We start from the raw sequence: 17,389 nt of genomic DNA, 5'->3' as shown, positions 1-17,389 counted from the left end.
ATTTTACAAGAATTATTAGACCTGTATCTACTGTAAGAATTTGTTGATCATTACTTATCATATTCAAAAACCAATTTTGATTGAGAATACTTCGTCTGACATACAAAGTTGAGTATAATGTTTGGTATAAATGTTGAGTTTCATGACTTGGACAAACTTCATAAATCAATGAGAGGAACCATCAATACAGTCTGACACTGTTAAAAGAATAGAACCATGGAGAAAAAAAGCATAAGAAGATATCCCCTGGTATAGGTCGCTTATGTTCCAAATATAAATGTTAACTCAAGCCGATAGTCCTAATAGTTGTTTTGGCTGAAGCTATGTAAGCTGGTAGCCTGTCATACTGTGTCGTTCTTACACTCTCACCCGGCCAATAATAATAGACAGTAATCGGCCTGAGTTAACAAGAAATCGGCTTGAAATCTGGGACATAAACGACCTATACCATGGGATATCTTCTTATGTATCTTTACTCTATGCTAGAACTGAGCCAACCTATCAAAGTAGCCAATAAAAACAATTAGTCGAGAGTGTAAGTTTAAACAAATTTGATGAACTAGACGTGTAAGCCCCCTGCAAATATTGAATGTACTAATTTATTATTTGAAACAAATAGAACTAAAACAAACAAAAACTAGTATAACCGAAACCAACCTGCGTAAACGTAGCCAATACAGACAAATAGGTATCCTTATAGATCTTCGAAGACATTCTGATCACACCATACCAATGACTACATTGAAATGACGACTGGACTACATTGGAATCCAACTATGACAACTCAATAATAGACCGACTCAAATAAATTGAGGCGGCAATTGACACATGTTTTGCATTGTTGTGAGGTCAAACTAATAATTATCCACCGACCACGATTCGACTGTTACAAAACATCTAAACAATATGAATCCAAATTCAACTATTTGTACAGGCCGGATATGAAACGTTTTTCATATAGACAGACAATAATTGAACCTCAGAAAATAGAAAAAAGGGTGTAAAAATATACTTACTAATTGAGAAAATTATGTAGAAGCAATAACATAGGATACAAGAGTGTTTTGCATGATACCAAAGAGAAAAGATAGCATAATCATGCTATATTTTTATATGATAGTACTAACAATAGTTCCATCTAAAAATATCCAAAATATTTTGAGTGTTTCACATACTACTAAAAATAATTCCACTTTAAAATATCAAAACTTTTCCCAAAAATATGCTACAAGAGTAATTGTTTCGACTTATAAATTCTCTCAGGCTTGGAATTTTGTGTTCTTTTTACAATAAGAAGAGTTACTTTAAATAGTTTTAAAAATCTAAACAAAGTACTCACTAACCTGGCGTATGAGACAAAGCAAATTATTCACCCAATGCATGTTAAAATGGTAATGGAATCTACAGATAAACCTATTCAACTAACTGATATACATTTGTCATTAGCAAATAGCTGCCAATTGCTTCCAAATCAAACAAGAATAAATTGAAAACAGAAATGCATTTTTGACACTCAACTAGATCAATCAATAATCATAGAATAAATATTTATATCATTCCAACACTGACAGAAAAAATAAAGAGTGAAGATAGATCTGAAAAACTAAATGTAATCAATAGAACCAGAGAAAAAAGATAGCATAATCATGCTATATTTTTATATGATAGTACTAACAATAGTTCCATCTAAAAATATCCAAAATATTTTGAGTGTTTCACATACTACTAAAAATAATTCCACTTTAAAATATCAAAACTTTTCCCAAAAATATGCTACAAGAGTAATTGTTTCGACTTATAAATTCTCTCAGGCTTGGAATTTTGTGTTCTTTTTACAATAAGAAGAGTTACTTTAAATAGTTTTAAAAATCTAAACAAAGTACTCACTAACCTGGCGTATGAGACAAAGCAAATTATTCACCCAATGCATGTTAAAATGGTAATGGAATCTACAGATAAACCTATTCAACTAACTGATATACATTTGTCATTAGCAAATAGCTGCCAATTGCTTCCAAATCAAACAAGAATAAATTGAAAACAGAAATGCATTTTTGACACTCAACTAGATCAATCAATAATCATAGAATAAATATTTATATCATTCCAACACTGACAGAAAAAATAAAGAGTGAAGATAGATCTGAAAAACTAAATGTAATCAATAGAACCAGAGAAAAAAGATAGCATAAGAAGATATCCATGGTATAGGTCGTTAATGTTCCAAATTTCAAGCCGATTTTTTGTCAACTCAAGCCAACTACTGTCTATTATTACTGTTTTGTTGGGGTGAGAGTGTAAGAACAGCACAGTATGAGAGACAACCACATAGCTTCAAAGAACTATCATTGAGAGAGTATTGAAGTTCACCTAAACAACATTAGAAATGGGAGAATAAGACACATCAACCAAGAACCACTAAGTTGACAACATAACTATTATTCTATTTCTCAGAGCAAACGAGAAAGAGATAGCGCTATCCGCTTTGATGAATGATAGACAAGGATAGCAATACCATTCCTAATCGAATACTGCCATTATAATGTGGACCTTACTACATGTCATTTGATTATAAATATTATATGCACGGTATGACAATTATGCGTTTCAAATTTACATTGAGCACATGTATGCACAGTTTCGAAATGCTAGCTTAGTTGAGACTTGTAGGGCACACTGGTAATATTTTTAAACCAATTAAAAATGAGCCAGGTATACCTGTGAGCTATGAACTACCCTGAACTATATCCTATGAACTTTAACTATTCCTGTGAGCTATGAACTATCTATGTAGATATCCTATGAACTTTAACTATTCCTGTGAGCTATGAACTATCTATGTAGATAATACAGTTATTCGAGGTTGTCAAAAAATCACAGCACAATAACAAACATCACCTGCACGAACCAACTTTGAAAACGAAGTCACTAATGATGCAATGCAATCACTATTCTTACAGAGCACATCAGACACTGAAAATATTTCAAACTCAAGTGGAGCCAAGTGATTAAACAAACTCTCAAGAGGACGTCAACTACCTAACGTTCTAGGAAAATTTACTGTCAACTAATAAACCTTCTATTATCAACTTATAAACTTCCCAATCTTCTTTTACACAACTATTACAAAAACAGGTCAAGCACAAGGATACAACATCCAACAGATATGAATTGGTTATCAGTTCACCACAATTGGGTATCAAATGAAAAACAACAGTTTCATAAACTGAAAGCCAGACAAAAATTGAGCCCAAAAACAAAACGAGTTCAACAATGAGACAAAACAACAGCATACTCTGAGAAGACATGATCAGTTTCTAAAAAATTAGGAAAATTTAAATCTGACACACTTCTGACTAGAGAGGTCCATATTACAATGGCAGTGAAGAAAGATAAGAGAACAGCTTTGCCGATTCTCTGCCTTGTCACTGCCTTCTATAGAGGATAGCTGATACCGGTATATCTTATGTAATATCAACTGTTCATTCTTGTATATTCTTGTATACTTGTCAATCATAGTTTACTCGTCAAGAAAATAAACATATTATTCAATTATTAAATAATAAATGATCATAATTGAGATTAAATATTTTGTTAATTATATTTCATTATAAAAAAGGTCTGGCAACGTTCTGGAGCTAGGAAAGGATAGCACTATCTGCTTTGTCAAATGATAAACAAGGATAGCAATACCAATTCTAATCAAATACTGCCATTATAACTTGGACCTCACTATATTAGAAGTATATAAGACCTATATAATATACAAGACCTAAATATATGACACAACTTCATCAATAAATCCACAAACATGTGTAAATAAACTTTGTGAAAGACCCCCACAAGCACTACTAATAAAAATCATATCGAGTGACCTGGCTGGCTCAGGTCAGGTGTCTGAGTTTTCAGGTCGCACCTGATCAATTTCAGGGCCTCTGACATGACTATTACGACTGTTTTCTAGGCATTCGGAACCGACAGTTTAACGTGTACATCCGAAACAGAGGAGTGGCCTGAGAAAAAAAATCTTGCCCGGACCGGGATTCAAACCCGGGCCCCCTGAATTACCAAGCCAGCATCTAATTACCACTCGCACTACAGCCCACCTACACGGCGAAATTTTAGATAATTACTTCTATCAAACTTCTGTGAATTAATGAATACACACTATAGTCAGGTCCACCTTATAATGGCAGGGTTTGATTGGCAATGTCCTCGTCTATCATTCAACAAAGCGGATAGCGCTCTCTTTCTCACTTTGCTCTGTTCCCAGATCGTCTTTTAACAATGTAGAATTAATAATTAACAAAATATTTCATTTTAATTATGTAATTATTGAGAAATATAATTTCTTGCTTAATAAAATATAATTGATTATTTTAAACGAGAATGAACAGTTAATATTACATCAATACACCTGTATCAGCTACCGTATATAGAAGGCATTGGACAAGACAGAGGATCGGCAACGTTGTTCACCTATCTTTCTCCAGACATTATAACGTGGACCTCACTATACACGGGGAAATTGTAGATAATTATTTCTATCACACTTCTGTGAATTAATGAATACACACTATAGACACATTCACACACGAAAAGCGCAACTAAAACAAAGTGATTTTCGACTGAAAACACAACACTAATACCGCGACTAAACTTTTTTGTTGAAAATACCGCGTAGATGTTTACCACAATACGGACCAAATGTGACTGATCGATTATGTGATCAATTGCAGATGAGCTGCTTCTCAAAAAATAAAATACAGTCTAGTGTGTTCTTTAGGGGGACAAAGGTCACCAAGATAGCCCCGCACATACTATACTCATATTCACTTCAAACAGTCAACACATAATGAATGGAGAAGCATACATGCTATTTATCAGAAATGCTGTCACAGTTTGAATTGAGAATCTCACTACAGCAATAGTGAGGTCCACGTTATAATGGCAGTGGAGAAAGATAGGAGAAAAACGTTGCTGAACCTCTGTCTTGTCAATGCCTTCTATAGACGGTAGCTGATACAGGTTTATTGATGTAATATTAACTGTTCATTCTCGTTTAAAATGATCAACTATATTTTATTAAACAAGAAATTATATTTTTCAATAATTTCATAATCAAGATGAAATATTTTGTTAATTATCAATTCTAGATTGCTAAAAGCCGATCTAGAGCAAAGCAAGAAAGAGATAGCGCTATCCGCTTTGTTGAATGATAGACAAGGATAGCAATACCATTGCTAATCAAACACTGCCATTATAACGTGGACCTCACTGTAGTATTGATTAAAGTCAGAACAGTTACTACACAATTGAACTGTGAAGTACAAGGTCGATCAAAACTCTCATAATACCCGAATAATTCTATTTATATTACAATCTGATATTGTTTTCCTTGTTAATAGTGTTCGTCAACACAGAGTATATGCATGTATTAAGGAAGGTTCCTTACTTTTTTTCTGAGGGTGATGCCCACATGAGCTCTAGGCTTGTGCGTGGATAATGAAGCGGATTATAATGAGAGATGAATGTACCTCAATGGTTCCGAACCATTTGTAAGTAGATTTCAAATAGTAAGAAAAAACACTGGATAAAGTATGAATGAATGAATATTTACTCTAAAATATCACAATTTATTGAATTGAAAGCATGACTGTCATTTATAAGGACTTATTTATAAGTTAACATATACGATAACTGAAAAACTTCAATAGTAAGCTGGTGAAATCAATGAAGCTGACTACAACTAATACTATTATTATCAAAAAGTTCACGTATTTTCAAGCTATAAATCTGTCAAAAAATGTTTATCTAAGAAAAATCATACGATTTAAACCAATTTACGACTAGAAGAAAGTTTTCAGATAATCTCCTCGATGTAATGAACAATAATATTTATCACATCCCATAAAAAAGTTTTTTATGACATATCATGTCATAAAGAAGGTTTTATGACATGAAACGAAAGTTTGGGGCTATCAGCATACTATCAATTCATGTTAATTGTATTCAATTATTACAGTAATTTCAGTGTGAAGTAATCAAAGTTAACGACCATGAAATTGTTCTTTAGTTATCACTAGCTTGAAACCCGAGCTGCTTTTTTCAAATTTTTCACCGCCTTAATTAATACAGTAATGCGATTTACTTTAACCTATCAGCATTCATTATAAATAACACTCTACTTCCTATGATACTTCCCATTAATTTTCATGGGAGTGTTGATAGATTTTAATTCTGACAATACGTGAACACCATATTGTAATTTCTATCCAATGAATAAAAAAAATAATAAATAAACACTCCCATACAACCAAATGTATAAATTCGATTCTATAGTTTCTGGGTCGTCGGCCGCGTAACGAAGAAGCTACCTTTAGGGCAAAGTATAAGTGTTGAAAGGAGAAAGGGCATGCCAAATTGTGGTTGCAAAAAGGAAAGTGACACTAAATGACACTAAGTGCCAGTTGTACAAAAGCCGGTTAAATTTTAATCCTAATTAATTTCAGGAGAACCAATCAGAGAAGCCGCCTTTCTAAAAATGTCTTATCTGATTGGTTCTCGTAAAATTAATCACGATTAAAATTTAACCAGCTTCAGTGAAACCGGGCCTTAGTCACATGCCTTATAATTGATTCATCATCAACTCCCACATTTGTTAGGATTGTCTTATCGGAAAATGTTTGGACTGATTTAGTAGATAATATCCGAAACTCTTTACCATCCCAAGGACTAATCCACATGAGGTGTTTATCAGATGTGGCGGCAGGGCAGGAAACTCCCCGATTGGCTGATTATCAGCTGATTCCCAAACGCCAACCCAATCATCCAATCGGAGAGCTTCCTGCCCTGCCGTCTCGCCTGAAAAACGCCTCATGTGGATTAGTCCTTGGGATGGTAAAGAGTTTCGGTTATTATCTACTAAATCAGTCCAAACATTTTCCAATAAGAAATCCTAACAAATGTGGGAGTTGATGATGAATAAATTATAAGGCATGTGACTAAAAGCTGGTTAAATTTTAATCGTGATTAATTTTACGAGAACCCAAAGCTTCTCTGATTGGTTCTCCTGAAATTAATCAGGATTAAAATTTAACCGGCTTTTGTACAACTGGCATTCAGCCTGACAAATATGCGTCACTTTCCTTTTTGCAAGCCACAATTTGGCATGCCCTTTCTCCTTTCAACACTTATACTTTATAAACTAAGTAGAATTTATTGGGAACTGTGCCAGAACTGACTCAGGCTAGACCGACCCACTGACTAATGTCATTCATTCATTCTCACATCAATCTCTTCCCAAAGTTCAACACGAAAACTCTTGAATTTAATTCAATTCCTGCTTCAAATTTAATTCAATTATAACTCTTGCCAAGGATGTATAGCCTAATCGAAATTTTATTTTAAATTTTACCGTTGGCCAGAATTTTAGGATTGTCGTCTCAGCGGTCTTTTCAAAGCAGGATTCCAACAAATCATGTGATAGGTACAGTGAAAATATTATTTCCATATGTTCAAATGGGACCATTCATACTCGCTGAGTGTGAACAGTCCAATGAGAACTCATGGAGATGATATTTTCACTGTGCCGGCCACTTCCACTGTCTTTGACATTTGGGAATCCAACTCTATTGTGATTCAATGAATAGATACAGTAAGCTTATTTTTCTCCTCTTATTTTCATCAATAATGGGAGGAAGGACCTAGCTTAATATTTTCACATAGGATGGTAAACAAAGGAAAAAGGTAAGAGCTCTATAGTGAGGTCCACGTTGTAATGGCAGTGTTTGATTAGCAATGGTATTGCTATCCTTGTCTATCATTCAACAAAGCGGATAGCGCTATCTCTTTCTCGCTTTGCTCTGTTGCCAGATCGTATTTCAACAATGTAGAATTAATAACTAATTAACTAAATATTTCATCTTAGTTATGAAAAATTTATTATTAAATTATTGAAAAATATAATTTCTTGTTTAATAAAATATGATTGATTATTTTAAACGAGAATGAACAGTTAATATTACATCAATAAACCTGTATCAGATACCGTCTATAGACGGCATTGATAAGACAGAGGATCGGCAACGTTGTTCTTCTATCTTTCTCCACTGTCATTATAACGTGGACCTCAGTATAGCTAAGATTGAAAGAATAAGTCGCTGATGTTGTCAACATCACTCTAATATAATTCTCTTTGGAGAATTCATATATATAAACATCTATAATATTATATAATAGTGGTGTTGACAACTTCAACGTCTTATTCTGTCAATTATGGAAAAATACCTCAAACTTTCTTCCCATACAATGAAATTATCATAGGTGAGAATTTATTTCACAAAACTTCCAATCAGGCTATTTATTAATACAACAGATAAACCAAGAGTACCAGACAACCAAGAAAGTATAACCTAATATAAATACTAATACACAAAGAATTGAACTAAACTTGAATTGAACCAATACTTACAACTTGAAAATTACCAACAATCACAAAAACATTTGGAGGAACATCAGCAATTATTTTCAATATAGAACCAACTTAAAGATCACGACCACAAAACAAAAATTTGGAGCTTGAAACATTCTTCCCAAACATTATTTCCGAAATATATATACAGTACTCCACACAACCGAACTGAAAATGCTTATTCTGAACAATATAGAAAACTACTAGCATCTCAAAACAGACTCAACTACTGTTTGTTGGAGCAGAAAGAAAAACAGAAGAACGCTATAAGAAAACGAAGAAGACAAGGAGCAGAAGACGAAGAGGAAGTGATAGAGAAGGAGATAGAAGCCCAAACTATGACACAACTAACTAATAATGAGTGCCCTGCAACTATTTCTAGAATTAGGCTGTCACAGAACAGTACAAAATTGTCGCAGACGTCCGTCACGCCTAGAATATATCTATATTTATCAGTTCAAAGCAACTAGTCACCCTACCGATCTTCCAAATATGATATCTATATACAACTGATCTATCTCGAGTATACCTATATTTATCGGACCAGAACACCGCGTCACCCTACTGAACAGCGAAATCTATATCTGTAAAGAACTAGACCAAATCGATTATATCTATATTCATCGGACCAGAACACCGCGTCGCCGTACTGAACTTGTAAATCTATATCTATATATAACTAGACCACCTTGATTATATCTATATCTATCAGGACAAAACAACGAGTCACCCTACCGAACTTCCATATATTATATCTATATACAACTAGACCACCTTTATTATACAGTATCTATATCTATCAGGACAAAACACCGCGTCATCCTACAAAACTTCCACAATATACAACATTACTATTATAGTGAGGTTCACGTTATAATGGCAGTAGAGAAAGATAGGAGAACAGTGGTGCAGCTTCTCTGTCTTGCCACAGCCTTCTGCATAGAATAACTGATACCGGTATACCTGATATAATATACAGTAAATTGTTCATTCTTGTTTTGCAATAAATTTTGGACAATTTCTATCTAAATTTGGGAAAGGAACAGTTTTAGACTTTAAGCCTGTTGTTCCTTTCCCAATCATTCATAGTTGAGAATCATTGACCGAGCGAAGTGAGGTCTAAGATTCAAGTCGACGGTTTGGCATTTCTCTTAATGTGTAGATGTTTATATGTTGCGCATTTACGAACGGCGAAACGCGGTGATAGATTTTCATGAAATTTGACAGGTATGTTCCTTTTTAAATTGCGCGTCGACGTACATACAAGGTTTTTGGAAATTTGGCATTTCAAGGATAATAAAGAAAGGAAAAAGGAGCCTCCTTCATACGCCAATATTAGAGTAAAAATCAGACTATAGAATTATTCATCATAAATCAGCTGTTTAGTGGACTATAATACTACCCGTTCAAAACATCGAACATCTTGAAAATGTATCTTTCCATCAACGTTAGTAGACAGTTGACTATAATACTACCCGTTCAAAAACATCGAACATTGAAAATGAACTGTCAACGTTGTAGACAGTTGCAGCCAGACCTGATAACAGCGCTCACACTCACATTCCGGTACGACACGTCACGGTACGATAGGACAGAAAGCTCTATGTTTATTTAGGATTTTTTCTAGACATTTCAATTGATAAATTATTTATTATTTTTTGAGAAAATATAAAAACAGGTCAATGTAACTTATTGAGCGCGAGGTCTACTGTTCACAGAACTACTAGTATTGTATGTATCAATGTATAATAATGTGTGTATGGTAAATAATCAATTATATTTTATTCTTCAATGAAGCATATTCTTCAATGATTGAATAATAAATATTCATGATTAAGATTAAATATTTTGTTCATGAATTATATTTCTATATTGTTGAAAAACGATCTCGCAACGTTGCGGAACTAGAAAAGGATATCGCCATCTGTTTCGTCGAATGATAGGCAAGGTAGCAGCACCAATGTGTTAATCGAGTACTGCCAATATAACGTGCACCTACTATACCTTGATTATAGTCTATGTATACTATTTATCCCAAAATTCCTCTTTTTCCTCGTTGGTCCCAAAGTTCCGGACACCATATTTATCAGAGCAGAACAACAAGTCACCCTAGCGAACTCCCAAATCTATATCTATATAGATACGTAAATATATAGACAATACTGTACTATCTAAACATAGAGTATGTTTGTGTGTATGGTATATTGTCGTCAGTCTGTCATTATGGCAAGCATTGACGTTATATATACTGAATGCTGACAGTTTAAAGTGAATTGCACAATATTAGTTAACACTCAAGTGCACACCTCATTATTCCAACTTTATTCTAAAAATAGACTGTCTACATTCACCAAAATCCTCTTCACTCATTCTCTCTCTCACTCTCTCTGTCTCCTCTCCCCCACCCCACCAACGACTTTCTTCTCCTACTTCCCCCACTCCTACTCCACATCACATCAACACGTACATTTGAATTTCATTCACAAAATTATTTTGTTTTGCAAACATTACAGTAAACATTCACCACAGTTGTAGACTGAAGCCCTGTTATGCAATAAATTTTCTCTATAGTGAGGTTCACGTTATAATTGCAGTGGAGAAAGATAGGAGACCAGTGTTGCCGATTCTCTGCCTTGCCACTGCCTTCTATAGAGGATAGCTGATATATCACATGTAATATTTGAGACTAGCAGGTAACCCGTGTTTCGTAAGGGTCTAATTGACACATTGACGTACTGAAATCTTGAAGAATTAAAAATAAACCTATAACCATCCTCAGTAAATTAAGAACCTATATACAAAATTTCAAGTTGATCAGTTTTTTAGTTCAGACGTGATCATGCGTCATTCGTGTATTTCCTATCCCGTACATGTATAAGCCGTTTCTTTCCTTTATTATATTATAGATAATGCTATTCATTTGAACTACTCACACTTGTGGCTGCATCAGATATACGCTTATACCATGTACACTGCCGGCAGACACAGCTACGTAAACAACGAACCAATTCGAACATTGTTAACCAACCAGAAAATATAACGATATGTAGGACTAAACATCAACACAACTAACAATATTACAACCGACTTTAGCACTGCAAACTGACTGAGAAAAGTCATTTTAGAAAGTGATAAACTGATCACATTTCAAGCCTCGGCCTGACTCAGAGATAACAACACCATCTAGAATGACAAGATTCTTATCATTCCACAAATCTCAAACGAATTCTTATCATTCCCGAAATTCGACTCTATTAAAAACTGTCCCTATCGATCCATTTGATTGGAAAATTTTACAAATATTTCACCCACAAGATCAATGACTACATCAGGATTAGAAATGTGCCAATTTGTGTATCAAATATGTAGGCCTACATCAAAGATTAAAAATATATCAATTTGTGGAACATATAAGCTATTTATTCAACACATCGCTCGATGTCCTATAGTGAGGTCCACGTTACAATGGCAGTGGAGAAAGATAGGAGATCAACGTTGCCAATCCAATATCTTCCATAGATGGTAGCTGATACAGGTTTATTGATATGATATCAACTGCCCATTCTCGTTTAAATTAATCAATTATATTTTATTGAGCAATAAATTATATTTTTCAATAATTTCATAATTAATATGAAATATTTTGTTAATCAATTATCAATTCTACATTGTTGAAAGACGATTTGGCAACAGAGCAAAGCGAGAAAGAGATAGCGCTATCCGCTTTGTTGAATGATAGACTAGGATAGCAATAACATTGCTAATCAAACACTGAGATTATAAAGTGGACCTCACTATAGATATTTTGGTTCGAACTGATAGATCAAACCGTTATCGTGATTTCTAATCATAAGGATTAGGGAAGTAACGTCCTACAGGTATACCCGTTGGGAGGGTATCCGCTAAAGACCGGCTCTACTAACTGACACAAGCTTCAAAACCACTTAGGTACCTACCTGAAACTGCAGGATAAAAATATCTAGGAATATTATTAATAAAAGACGAACAGTTGTGTTACTAAATGTTGAATTAAGCCTTGTTTACACTTCAGCGATTTGCAAGACGGCGACGGTAGAATTTTCAACCGAAAACCTGGATTCCCATCAGTATCAGGTACAGTAAAAATATTATTACCCTGAGATCTAATGGTAGTATTCACACTTGCTCGGCCGGGCTGAGGGGTAGTAGTTCCATTAGAACAGTATTGGGAATAATATCTTCACAATCACTGATATTAATATGTGGGAATCTGGTTCAAATTATTGAAATATTTGCAGTAGTGTGCACAAGGCTTTTCTGTGAAAAAACTGGCGAAATTTTTAATAAAATCTATCAATTATCATTATATGTTTTTTATAAATTTCAAACTACATAAAAGAGGAGTATTACTATATTAACTTGGAATAATTTTGAGAAAAGATTTTAAAACTATGCTATATATAATACAATAATTATTCTTTATTGATTAATACAATAAGTACATCATCAAAATGATAGGAAGAGAAAAAATAAGGTAACCTTGTGCTATTCCTCTCCCAAATTTAGATAAGATTACAGATAGTTCGAAATAGGTTGAGTTTTATAGATTTAAAAACTATTTATACTTATGTTGAGGTGGGTACAAAACCAATAGGCCTACAGTAGCTTACGGAGCGAGGTTCACATTCTCCAGGAGAGAGGCCAGTCGCACACACACACACACACACACACACACACACACACATACACAACACTTACACAACACATACACATAGGGTGCGTACACAAAGAAAGCTGGTTGCCGGCGCCGGAAAACCAGCCGCTGTAAGCGCGTCCCGGCTTGAGAAGAACTTAACATGGTTTCAAGTGTGCCCGTACACAGTAAACGCCGGTGCCGGCTCAACAAGCGCAACAAGCGCGAGCTGCCGGCGTCAACCGGCAAACAAGTATGAAGAGAACATTCTTGTAGCCGGGTTTCCAGCAACTGGCTCAGTCTGCGAGTGGTCTCTGTTCTGTGCTTACAGTTAGTCTCCAGTACAGTCTCTGTACTGCAGTTGGTTAGCGTAGTGTGTACTGTGCAGTAGTTTTAAAGATGGTTGATACAGATGATTTAATTTCCAAAGTTTAAAATCCAGGGATTCGGGATCCCGGGATTGACATCCCTAGAAGACTTCAGAAATCAAAAGTGAACAAGTTATCCACCTTATAAATATGGATAACTCTTACCTCAAAAATATGACAAGACGCTCTTCTGGTTCTATTGGTTGTTTATGCCAGTTTGACCACTTTTTAATCAAACGTCCTTCAATGTTTCTTAATATGTAATCGAAAGTCGCTAGCTCCATTCTCATGTAGAACCGTTGTGGGTCACCTTTTAGTTGCGGAAACAAGTGATGGTATTCACCAAGTTTCTTCCTATGTCTATTAATAACATGAACACCGAATTTCCTCCTTTGCAATAATTTTAAATGAACACTCTCCGCCAAAAAAACATCATCACTAGACGAAGACATCTTTGACACTGCTCAAAGTGAACTGACTTGTCGCGCTTGTTACCAGCTTTCTTTATGTACGGCTTCAAGCTTTTACCGCGCTTATAAGCTCGAGGAGCAAGCTGCTGGTTTTCCGGCGCCGGCAACCAGCTTTCTTTGTGTACGCACCCATACACACACACATACACAACACAACACCGACTACCACAGAAGTCAAGGCAATGAATGCTCGTAAAAGGGTATATGAGGAAAAAGTTTGGAAGGTTATTGACACCGCAGTACTGTTTAGAGTAGTAAGATAAATTAAATAGTAATAATAATAATAGTTTTTGTTCATAGCACAGACATGTCACCAGGATATGTCCATAAGGGAACACGTCAAGATATAGTATATCAAGTATCAAAAGTCTCTACCGGTGACCGCCAGTTATGGATTGAAACTACTGAATTACAAAAGAACATAAATAGAACCCAAAATATACAATATTACAGAGCATTGATGCAAACCTAGACAAGAAATCCGCGAGCACATGTAAAATATATAGAAATCCAACTCCTACCTTACCTTACCGAAATCTACCTACACCACAATCAATTTCAGGTAGATACAGTATTTAGAAGACAACATTAAAGAATACTTACAAAATACATGCGGACCAAGTTGAAAATGAAATACATTTTGGCAACACTTCACCAACAACGATCAAACGAAATCCAACCAACTAGACTCACTACCGTACATGAGATTTGTGAAAGTTACATCTACTCAGAAGAGCATAACGCATACTGGCTACATTAAACCATACTACAGGACAACAGTACAAATATAATCATGACGATAGCTATGACGACAATTATGAGGATTACTACAATATAGTACCCTTAAAACTATATATAATCATATTGTTTCCATGTCATCATTTGGATTGGGCCTATAACGGTAAATATTTGCAGCCAATAAGAACCTCCTACTAATAACGGTGATAATACTCAGTGTCAAGATTGGAGTTTGACTGTGCAAATAAAACTTGATAATAGTATTAGTATACTGTAGTTAATTGAGATTAGAAATTTAAAACAATAGCCGTGTTTACTTGGCGTTAAAAGTCAATTAACTGTAAGTTAATGAGTTGCTGAGCAAGTAAATAATAAACCCTATATTTCAGTTCTTATCTATAGATATTTGTTTTTAAAGGATTATTAAGCTATCTAGATATAATTATACCTTGGTCTTCAAGTTTTTATGTACAATTTCTGTTTCAGCACAAATGTTTACCTACTGTAGGTAGGTACTGTGAATAAGTTAATAGAGCTTAAGACAAAAGGATACTATCCTACTGAAATAATAGAATTGGAATTGATGTAATTAATAATAGAACTACGGTATTGAATTCAAAACAATGAAGACTAACCTTTCTCGCGAAGTTTGAAGAACAGGTCTTTTGTCTTTACTGGGGTGTTGTTTGAAGAAAGCCCTAGACTGTACACGATCTGGTATCATCGAATATTAAGTACTGGATCTTGCAAATGTAATCCTAATTGGTCAGCAAATGTCTGAAAAAATTATAAATTTGATCAAGAGTTGAAATGAATGGTCTTTTTGTTGTTTTTTAGGTCTAGGTACAACATAAACAAAATATGAGAAACTGTATCGACAATCGCCGTCAGTTCAACAAACCACAAAAAATGAGTAATAAATTTAATGTGTTCAAGATTGATAAAAGTATTAATACAGTTTTATAAACTTGAAAAAACAGTAAAAACTGTACGAATTATGAGAAAATGTAGTGAAACAATCATAATTGGTCATGGTTTTAGACTAACCTAAAAAATTATATTACATTCAGGAATTGTTGTTTCAGTTAAGAGAAATGGAATATCGGATACTTATCTTACCAGATTTTTATTTAGGATGTAATATTACAATATTCCATATCGTGTAGTGCGTAAATCAAATAATTTAAGCACTAGTTTATTGGCTATTTAGAAACTTTGCATTATTTGGTTTGGCCTTCAAAACAGACTGTGACTGTAGTAAAAAGCCAGCCACTGCCTTCAGATTCACCAGAAAATCAGCTTGGCTTTTGATGGATTCATTTTGGACAGCATACGATACCTATCGGAAGAAGGCTGAAGCTAATCAAAAAAGTTCACACTTTTGCTGCTAGACAGCAGACAATAATGCAGACTTCAAAATATTGGCGGTGATTTAAAAACATATAATGAGCTAATGAAATGGTTTTTCAATAGTTAAATGAGCTTTGCCACACAAAAAACAATTTTCATGAAAAATATTGCGAGGATATGAATTTTGAAATTTAAAAGCAAGATTTTATTATGGCCACAAAATTTTTTATATGAGAAATATCTTATTTTTATTGTAAAAAATGGAGCCACATGTATGGAAAATTGAGGATTAGTACACCCTATTTTATTGATTTTAAAATGTATTTATTGTAGATTGTAGAGCTGGAACTGAGAGAACTCATCTTTTCAAGATTTTTCCTCCTTTCAGAAAAAATTTTTAAAATAGGTAATTTAAAATTTTGCCATAATTCAGATCGGATCTTAGAGACTCTACACTTAGCAGACTAACCAACAGCTGTCTGGTACAAAGTGTCTTTTCTGATCTAGGTACTGAAGATTTCAAGAACATTGCCAAACTTCAAAAACGTTGATACTGAAGAGTTGTCAAACTACCGACCTATATCTCTGATTCCGGTGTTTGGAAAGATATGGAGTTTGTGATGCTCTTTCAGCTTCGGCTTATTTTGAGGAGAATTCACTCTTCACGGAGGATCAGTTTGGTTTTCGCCATGGGAGATCAACTACAGGTGCTGTCCAACGCCTGGTGGAATCCATTCTTGAGGCGATGGAGAAGAAACACTCAACTGCCATGACCCTCTGTGACCTCACCAAAGCATTTGATTGCGTTTCTCATAAGATTTTGCTGGGGAAGCTCGTGAGATATGGGATTGGAGGAGTGGTCTTGAAAACAATGGAGGAGTACCACCTTCAACGGCGTAGGCAGGTTGTAACAGTAAACGGTGCCAAATCGCAGGAGCTTTAGGTCAAGTATGGAGTGCCACAGGGATCAATCCTTGGCCCTTTGCTGTTCCTCATCTTCATGAATGTCCTTAGTTTGGATGGGAAAGCCATGCTGTTTGCTGACGACACAACTCTCATTGCACAGGATGAAGATCCTTAATTGGCTGTGTTGTGGTCTGCTGAAATATTGGAGGAGGCGAGCTCATGGTTTAGAACAAACAGACTGTGTATGAATAGATGAGAGAAGACACAACATGTTCTGTGCTCCCTGAGGCTTTGTCTGCCCCCATTTGGTGGGCCGGAGGTTAAGCTCCTTGGATTCTTGGTAGACTCATCATCACTAACATGGGACCAGCACATCGATATGATATGCAACCGACTTTCCAAAGTGACATAT

At 34.8% G+C, this 17,389-nt stretch overlaps 1 protein-coding gene across 1 annotated transcript in view; it reads right to left on the bottom strand.

Moving 5' to 3' along the window:
* LOC111045826 (kinase D-interacting substrate of 220 kDa B) overlaps nucleotides 1-15,987 on the bottom strand; it is a 103,819-nt gene extending 87,832 nt beyond the window's left edge. Inside the window, exons 1-2 of the mRNA XM_039436649.1 lie at nucleotides 15,841-15,987; nucleotides 15,357-15,498 (exon numbers count right to left, since the gene is read on the bottom strand). The gene's annotated coding sequence lies outside the window, so the exon portion shown is untranslated. The remainder of the gene's footprint in view (nucleotides 1-15,356; nucleotides 15,499-15,840) is intronic.
* Nucleotides 15,988-17,389: the final 1,402 nt, after the last annotated feature.

The sequence above is a fragment of the Nilaparvata lugens genome, chromosome 10 (assembly GCF_014356525.2).
Source record: "Nilaparvata lugens isolate BPH chromosome 10, ASM1435652v1, whole genome shotgun sequence".
Lineage (NCBI taxonomy): Eukaryota > Metazoa > Arthropoda > Insecta > Hemiptera > Delphacidae > Nilaparvata > Nilaparvata lugens.
The sequence above is the reverse complement of the archived record's forward strand: the minus strand, read 5'-3'. Positions and strand labels throughout refer to the sequence as shown.